General features: G+C 45.9%; 1 long non-coding RNA gene across 1 annotated transcript; it reads left to right on the top strand.

Moving 5' to 3' along the window:
- Positions 1-4,391: 4,391 nt before the first annotated feature.
- LOC131898257 (uncharacterized) lies at positions 4,392-7,285 on the top strand. Its single transcript, XR_009375887.1, has 3 exons — positions 4,392-4,822; positions 5,786-5,905; positions 7,130-7,285. It is a non-coding gene; the product is annotated as an uncharacterized LOC131898257 (long non-coding RNA).
- The last annotated feature ends 1,573 nt before the right edge of the window (positions 7,286-8,858 follow it).

The raw sequence follows: 8,858 nt of genomic DNA, 5'->3' as shown, positions 1-8,858 counted from the left end.
GCTGCAGAATGAACCTTAGGAAAGATGGCCAAATACCAGGTCCAGGGAGGAAAGGGTCCAGCCTGCCCCAGGGGCCTCACTTCTGTCAGATACTACTTCTTGACTTCATACAGAGAACCCACATGGCTCTATGGTCACACACCGACAGAAATCCAAGTTCTCTTGTTTCCCAGCCATGGTTCACAAATCCCCCAGAGGGAAGACTCAGTTGTTCTGAAAGGAGCCAGAAGTTTAACTCTGAGTGGATGATTGGTGCCAGAGGAGTACAATGTGGTTGGCTTAGCTTGGGCTAGCCCTCCTGTCACAGCCTCAAGACCTAAAGACTCTTTCACGAGAGGAAGCTGAGCATGAAGCGTGTGAAGTGAAAACAGAAATGACCACAGCAACTCTTACTTGGGAGAGTCTACAAGGGCCCTGTACTTTGTGTGCTATTGTCCTGATGAATTAGTCTAACCACCATGCCATATAGGTAGGTACTGTTGGACCCATTTCACAGAGCACAGAAGAGCTGACCGTCTCCTGCAGTCATACGACTACATAGATAGAATCAGATTCCAGAGCCCAAGAGCTTTCCCCTCCCACTAAGACACCTATTCAAATGCAGCAGCAGGGGTGGGGGTGCTTATTATGCTGACTGCATGTAAACTCATTAAGGATAGAAAATATGCACCACATAGATTTTCAGTTCCAAATTCGACACCCATGCATATATTACTAATTGATCACAGGGTCCTGGATTCCCAGCTCAGTACTTCCATCAGTTGAAGCTTGACTGTAGCAAGCATAGTCAAGACGTGCCTTCTTTAGCTCTCCATCAAACCTGGTTGTTTCCCTATGGCTTGGCTGCTGTGTGTTTGGTGATCAAGGCAGAAACCAAAGAACTATTAACACTCTGAACTAGGCAGGGCGTGGAGTCTAACTATCACCATCATTTCGTGAACTTTTGTTTTGTTTTTCGAGACAAGGTTTCTCTGTGTAGCCCTGGAACTCACTCTGTAGCCCAGGCTGGCCTCGAACTCACAGATATCCACCTGCCTCTGCCTCCCAAGTGCTGGGATTAAAGGTGTACACCACCACGACCTGGGTACTTTGTGAACTTTTATTAGCATGCTTGATCTGAAAAGTTATGGAATTCTCCAAGAGACATGGTATGTATAACTAGGCCAACAATTTATTCCACAGGTGACGTTTTTCCTAGATTTCTCTTATCCACTGAGCTGAAGGAATCATTCGTGGTAAAAGGTATGAGACCACGTGTGGCGAAGGTGGAAAAGCAAGGGTGGAACGAAGGTTGGTGAAAAGCTTCCTGAAAGGACACGTGCACCGTCGAGCTTCAGCGGGGAGAAAGCAGGAACTCTGAACACAGCAAATTCGACCAAGGCTACTCAATCGATCCAGAACACAGAGACTTCCAAGGACTTCTTGCTCAAGGTTAGCAGTATTCTCCTTAAATGAATGTGTATATTATTTACTTAACCCTAAACATGAATTCTAGTGCCATGTGATCAGGGCTTTTAAATAAATAACAATATATATATATATATATATATATGAATTTGCAAAAAAATGTAGTAAAATCTGTCCTCTTGGACCTACATTTGAGGCTGGAAGTAAATATAATTTTTATAAAGTCAATAGAATCCAGAATTTCAGCTGAGTATAATGGTATACATCTGTAATCCTAGAACCTGGGAGGTTGAGGCAGGAAGACCACAAGTTTGTGGTTAGCTTGGGCTACCTAGTGAGTTAAAAAAGCACCACCCCTCAGTGGGTGTGGTAGCACAGGATTTGAATCCTAGCTCTTAGAAGGTGGAGGCAGATGGACCTCTGTGTGTTTGAGGTCTGGCTGGTCTACAGAGTGAATTCCAGATCACTCAAGGGCTACTTAGTGAGCGCCTGTCTCAAATTTTAATAAATTAGTTAATTTAAAAAAAATCACACACACCCTCAAACACACCAAATCTTTAAAAAATCTTTTTGGCAATACCACTGTGTCAGCTAATAAAGATCTGTTAGTAATATCTGTTCAAACTCTTCATAACGACATCTCAAACAACCTCCTACCTCCTCAAGATAATAAAAACCACATGGAAGAATCAAACTATTTTCTCACTTATTTTTCTATTTTGGCTCACACAGACCTCACACTTTCTTTGTAGCTGAGGTTGGCCTTGAACTCCTTCTCCTGTCCCCACCTCCCAAGGGCAGGATTGCAGGTGTGTCTCAGTTACCACACTGGGCTCTCTAGAAGCATTTAAACTTCATTTCTATGACAGGCACAATTTGTACACAAACCACTTTATTTTACTACAGAATTCATACTCAGCAGATATACTTTGTGATATGCCATCTTCTCTCTGTGTTTTGAACGGTCACACTTGACACTGCTTGCCACCTGTCTCCACCCAGCATCATGACTCCTGTCTTTTGTGGTGACACAGTCTCAGAGATAGATAGATACCTCTCGGTAGATATTGGACTTCTTATATACTGAACTGTAATATAATTTCTGCTTTCATTTTTAATTACGTCTGTGCGTGTGTAATATTTAGGTATGTGTACATGTGAGTGCAGATGCCTGAGGAGTCCAGAAGAGGGCCCTGGATCCCCTGGAGCTGGAATCACAGGCAGTTAGTTGTGAGCTGTCCAGCGCGGGTACTGGGAGCCAAACTCAGGTCCTCTGGAAAAACAGTACTCACTCTTAACTGCTGAGCCCTCTCTCCAGCCTGAATCATTTCCACCCTTAAACCACTACACATGTGACCCTTTGTTGGTGGCATCGGGAAAGAGACTCATCACCTTTCTTTAGTAAACACCATGTTGGTCCACAGATCACACGTTCCATCATCAAAGCTTAAAAACCCAACCAAACCTCACCAAAGCTGATTCTTTATAAAGTGGAACTAAGGATGAGGCTTTCCTAAATGAAAATGTTGATCCCAGACACAGGACTGCAGAGTCTCCCACATTCACTGTTTTTTACACTTCTGTATTCAGTAACGTCTTACTCTCTTTGATAAAAGCTTTGGACTGATTTATCACCATTGCCCGTTTCAAATCTGTCTCACACTCTTCATCTCACTGCCCCTCCCGTGCCCCAGAAGTCTGGATGTGGTCCTCTCTGCCTCTCAAATCTCCACTCCCGGATTTCTGTACCCAGGTTACCTCCTTCCTCACGTCCACTACCCTCCACCTTCCATCATCCTCAGACTTTTATTTGACACAGATCACCCATGAAATTCTCAGGAAAGAGGCTGTGGGTAGGTGGCACTGTCTGGTGTATTCAGAAAACACACCCGAAGAGACCAGAGCCCTTGTCATCTCACGGTGGCATCTCTTGAGTCTCGAAGCTTATCTGTGCTTACAGTGGGTCATGTCGAAGCCAGCCATCTATGCTGCTAACTCCATGAGGACTGGGGAGAGACTATCTTTCTCGGATTCACATCTCTGTATCTACCTGGTATGACAGAGTTCCTTGCAGAAACTGGTAAGTTCCATCACATCAGCGTGTAACCTAACATACATCAGGGCTTTTCTGAGAATCAAGTGAACTCACACATGCAACATCCTCAGAGACTTTTATGATTATAAGAATTTTGTTTTAAAGATGTATTTTCTGTCTATGAGTCTTGGCCTGCATGTATGTATGTGCATCAGGTGTGTGCATGATACCTCAAGAGGTCAGAAGAGGGTGTAGGTAACTCACCGATGGTTGTGAGCTGCCTCATAGGTGTTGGGAACCAAATTTGCCATCTCTCCAGGCCCAGAGAAATTTTGTTAAAAAAAAATCTTCACACATGAACATTCATGCCCTTTGGTAGGCCAATGGCTGGCAATGTGTAGGCTTTAGCCTCAAGCTGTGGGTTTTGTGACAGTTTTACTTAGCTCTGTTGCCCTTGGCAAGTTACTTCATCACGCTGTGCCCATTTATTCTTTAAAATAATGGGCTCAGTCTAACATAGTTCTGAGTATTAAAAAGCTTTCACTTATATAAGGAACTAATATCTATATCCATCACATTAGTAAATGCTTAATGAATATGAGTTTTAATTAGGCCCCAACAAATCTCCACTATATGTTGGGGAACCTACGACATGGGGGTGGTTTTCCCACCACCCACTGGGAGAAGCCCTGGGAAGCCTGGCTCTCCCCACTGAGGTTAAAGACAGAGAAAGGCCAGTGCTTACAGCCAGGCACAAGCCCCTTCAGTGAGAAGTCACTCCAGCGGCACCCACAGAGCTGCAGAGGGCTTCTGTGCCCACCATCATGAAGCGACTTCCAATTTCCAGCCTCCAAGGTCACCAGGTGCCTGTTCTAAAGTCCCCAGCCTAATACCCAGGACTGCCAACTTTTACACCGCGTTTTCCCATCTCCCTCAACACAGGGACTTCACACACTTAAGGCATTGTCAGCGAGTGTCGGTTACCCAGCATCCTGGGACAGGACCTTCTCTGTGGCAACGGTGCTACCTGCTCCCTCAGCCTCCGACTGCAGTCATCTACTGAGAACACTCTTCCTGGGCCTTCTACACTGTGTTCTCAGGGAGTCACAAAGGGAAGCCAGAGAACATTATTGCCCTTCCTAGGATGGATGTGCGAAGCTGTGAGCTCATGCCATTGCTCTGGGCCAGGGCCAACAACCAGTTACGTGCCAGATACAAGGAAAAGGCATTGCACAGCCCGAGGAAAGGAGCCGGTGTAACCATAGTTTGCCTGGTGCCTGCGGAGGCCCCAGTGGGCAGTGGGCCCGCAGAAACAGTGGATAATGCATCAAACCAACAGAATCGTGAAGAGGGACCAGGGAGATGGCTCAGCAAGGAAAAGTACTTGCCACTCAGCTGATGACTTGAGTTCAATTCTCAGGACCCACATAATACTTGAATATTCTCTTTGTCACATGTACATGTGCTAACTACAGAATTCTGTACGAGGACTGACCCAGCGGCCTTACAACCCCCTCCCCCCCACACACACACACACTGCTGTCCTCCACTCTTCTTCACTGTTCGATTTCAGTCTAGGCTGCTGGTTTAACACAAGGCTTTACAGTTTTTTAAAGATGCGCCAGGGTCCTACACCCAAGAACATGGGAACACGCCACTTGGTGTGGCAGAAAACACTCCTCCGAGATTAAGAGTGTTACAATGGGAGAGGTTGCTCGGGATGATTTTGAGTGTGTCCTAACTGAAATCACAAAGGTCCTGATCTTGTAAAAGGAAGTGGGGCGGGTGGGAGTCAGAGGGACGCTGTAGCTGTGTAAGCAGAGGTCAGAGCGAAGCCACAAGGGGTCCAGAAACACAGGCTGTCGCCCGGAGCCAAAGGAGTCAAGGAAAGGGCTTTTGCTTAGGGCGTTTAGAGGGACCCCAATCAGGCGGACCAAGTTTGACCTCCCAAACTTAAAAGGAACGGCTGGCTCTGTTGTTTGACACTGTTTGTCACAGGAGCCGCAGTGAATTAATGCCCCCAGGGTAGTTACGCAAGGCACCGAGTACTGCCTGTACAAAGCCAAACGTAATTATAGCGGATTTCAAAACTGCACCAAACATTTAACAGTTCTTAACCCACGGAGCGTCACAAATGAGAGCATCATCACACGTAAGAGCCAACCTCTCCCCAACCAGTTACTGAGGAATTTAAAAGCGACCCGATCTCAGGAGACAGGCGGTTTAAATCCCATCACTTTGCTCCTTGTTCTGTGAGTTCCTTCCTCTTTGTTTTTCTGTATTTATATCGTTCTTCTATTTTACTAGGTCAAAGTTTGAGGTCTAAAATTATCTCTCCCGCAGAGCCAAGCCAGGTCGGGAGAAAGTTCGTCTACGGCATGCAGCTCCCGGAAGTCTCCGGGGACCACTAAGTTAAGCAGCTCTGAAGGCTGCTGGATTCCAGGGCGGAGTCTGAATCCCATGGTGAGACGTGTTCTCGCTCCCAAAGCGATGGACTGAGCCGTCACACAGCCTGGCTTCCGCCCGGGCCAGAGTGCTCTCTCTCTCCAGTCACAGAGTAGAGTCCTCACAGCCCCTCCAGGGGCACAAACAAGGATCAGGGTGCAGGCCTGCCTGGCTCAGTGGAGAGTGCCACTTCACTCCTCTGAGGGAAGAGAGCTTCAGAATAAAGAGTCACAACCGGCCGGCTGTCGCTGTGACAGAGGACTCTCCTCACAACAGACCCTCCCCCCACTTTTAAAAAAATCTTTTATTCTTAAATATTATACGTACAGTGTTTATCTTGCATGCATGTATGTGTACCATGTGCACGCCCTGGAACTGGAGTTACAGACAGTTGTGAGCTGCCATGTGGGTGCTGGAACTGAACCCAGGTCCTTTGTAAGAGCATCAAGTGCTCTTAACCACTGAGCCATCTCTCCAGCCCCCGTTCCTTTTTGTTATTTTGGCAGATTTTAAGTATGTCACTTTCCTCGTGAGAAATTATCTATGACTTGACTTTTCATGTAGATGAAAATTCAGCCTCCCAGCACTTTGGGAGGCTGAGGCAGGAGGATTATTGCTCAGTTTGAAGTCAGGAATGGCTTACACAGCAGCCCTTCTCTTAAAAAAAAAAAAAAAAAAAGTGGAGTTACTTGATATTCAGTCTTGATAGGCACTCAAGACTGAATATGAATCCAGGTCCCTGCCTCACCCCCAAAAGTGAGTGCACACACACTCACACACTATTAGCTGTGGTCTCCAGTCCTTTTCTGAGCTGGCTCAAGTCTGTCTAGGAATCATCCAATCTTTTATCTGAGACCCTGGAGGATACTGCCAGGGCAGCCATTAACACCACTGTTACCTCAGGAGGTTGTCTCCTTTGCTGGTGTCCACGTTTTTTTTTTTTTTTTTTAAAGGAAATATTATAAGGAGGATGCACTGTCCATGTTATGTTTTCCTGATGCCGTGGACTTAGTGTCAATCAGTCTTTACACATGAAACCTTCAGATGCCCGATACTCTACACAATTGTCTTCTTAGACAATAAAATTAACGTAACGGAGTAATATGTGCAATTTTGAATTAAATTTACTTAGAGTAATGGATACATTTTACATTCTTCCATTCACCCCTGCAAGCAACACAGTGTTAAACAGAAATGTAGGCACAGGTCATGTGTAAGCCATATTCTTTTTCTCTCAAACAGAAGTACAATCTAATCACCAGTAATGAAGCGTAGGCGATAAAGCCTGCTGTGAAAGTCGTAAGCATCATGTGAAGTTTCATAGAAGTGAAGCTTGGAGAAAGGAGGGGAAACAGGTTTAGGCTGCCAGTCAGAATAAAGCAAAGCCATAGAAACCAATAGTGATGTCTTTATTTCAAGTCAAGACTGAGAAACAGGACAACGTGGCTTGGGACATCTATAGAAGCGGGAGCTGGGCTGGGGAATAACTGTCAGGGGTCTGAGATTCGCAAAGCTCATTTACAGGTTGTCTCTATGCTGTAGGGAGGAGACAGTCTCCACAAGCAAAGAGGGGCCCAGCAAAAATGCACCATGCAGTTGTATGCTTATGGTGATACTTTATTTTGTACTAAAATGTTATTTGTATGTTAATGAATAAAGTTGCCCGGGGGTCAGAGCTATTAGCAAGCCATAGGAAAGCAGGGCGGTGGTGGCATATGCTTGTAATCCCAGCACTTGGTAGGCAGAGCTAGGTAAGTCTCTGTGTGTTCAGGAATACAGCCAGCATTGGATACACACGCCTTTAATCTCAATACCAACCATAGAAGACCTGGAGGTCTATACAGACAGGCAGTGATGAGGCGGTCATGTGGTTGGGTTTACAACCAATGAGAAAGCAGAACCGAAAGTCTATATAAAGACTTTAACACAGGAAGTAGCTCTGGTTCGGAGAGGTAGGACCACCGCAGGAGGAAGGTTAAGGTTTTAGCTCTTAGCTCTGACCTCTTGGCTTTCTTCTTTGCATTGGTTCTGTGTTTCTTATTTAGTAAGACGGTTGGTTACATCTACATATGCTGCTAACTGTGGAGAGCTGGGTCACACCTATTGACACAGTCTTCTCTGTTAGTCTATGTGGGGGGCATGATGTTCCCCAGTCTATGAAGAGACAGTGGTGCTCAGAGTCCTGGAAATGCCCCTGGAAATCTCACTGTCTCCTCTGAGCTGCTCTGCATTATTGATACAGAAATTGTGTCTCGGACAGGACAGTGACTGGGCTAGAGGTGCCCACGGCCTTCCCTGTAACAGTCCCTTCTCATGGTACTTGGCTTTGAAAACATTTTTCTGTCAATTCTTACTTTTAGATAAATCACTCTTTATTTAAATCTTGAAAATTTTGTTTTATTTTTTAAATGGTGTGTGTGTGTGTTTATCTGTGAGTGGGTATGTGTGTGTGTGTGAGTGCGTGTGTGTGGGGTGTGTGCATATGAATGTTAGTGCCTGCTGATGCCACAAGAAGGCGCTGGATCCCCTGGACCTGGAGCTAGAGTTACAGGCAGTTACGAGTTGCCCTTCGTTTAATTCTACAAATGACGGTACCCAACACATCCTTTAAAAAGTGTCCTCTTGCTTTTGTATTTTAATAGTTCAGGAGACTTGGTGAGAAATCCAGGTCCAGGCAGACTCACCCTCCTGTGCGGACACTCTGTGGTGCAACACTGATCTGCCACACCCTCATCAGGACACGGAAACATGATGATCAACCACGTATGATTGAATGGAGATTTAGCAACTGTGTCCAGCCTGAAGGCTGCCCCTCCCACGGAGGCTCCGGAGCCGAGGTGCGCTCGCTGCCCTACGCCAAGTCTCCATTAATATTTAAGTGTGATAAGGGCTGTGAATGCTGCTCTGTTTCATCCCCTTTCACTTCACCTCCGCTCAACTCTGAGTTCTGTCTTAAGGAAATGAGCTGCCG

The sequence above is a fragment of the Peromyscus eremicus genome, chromosome 23 (genome assembly GCF_949786415.1).
Source record: "Peromyscus eremicus chromosome 23, PerEre_H2_v1, whole genome shotgun sequence".
NCBI lineage: Eukaryota > Metazoa > Chordata > Mammalia > Rodentia > Cricetidae > Peromyscus > Peromyscus eremicus.
The sequence above is the reverse complement of the archived record's forward strand: the minus strand, read 5'-3'. Positions and strand labels throughout refer to the sequence as shown.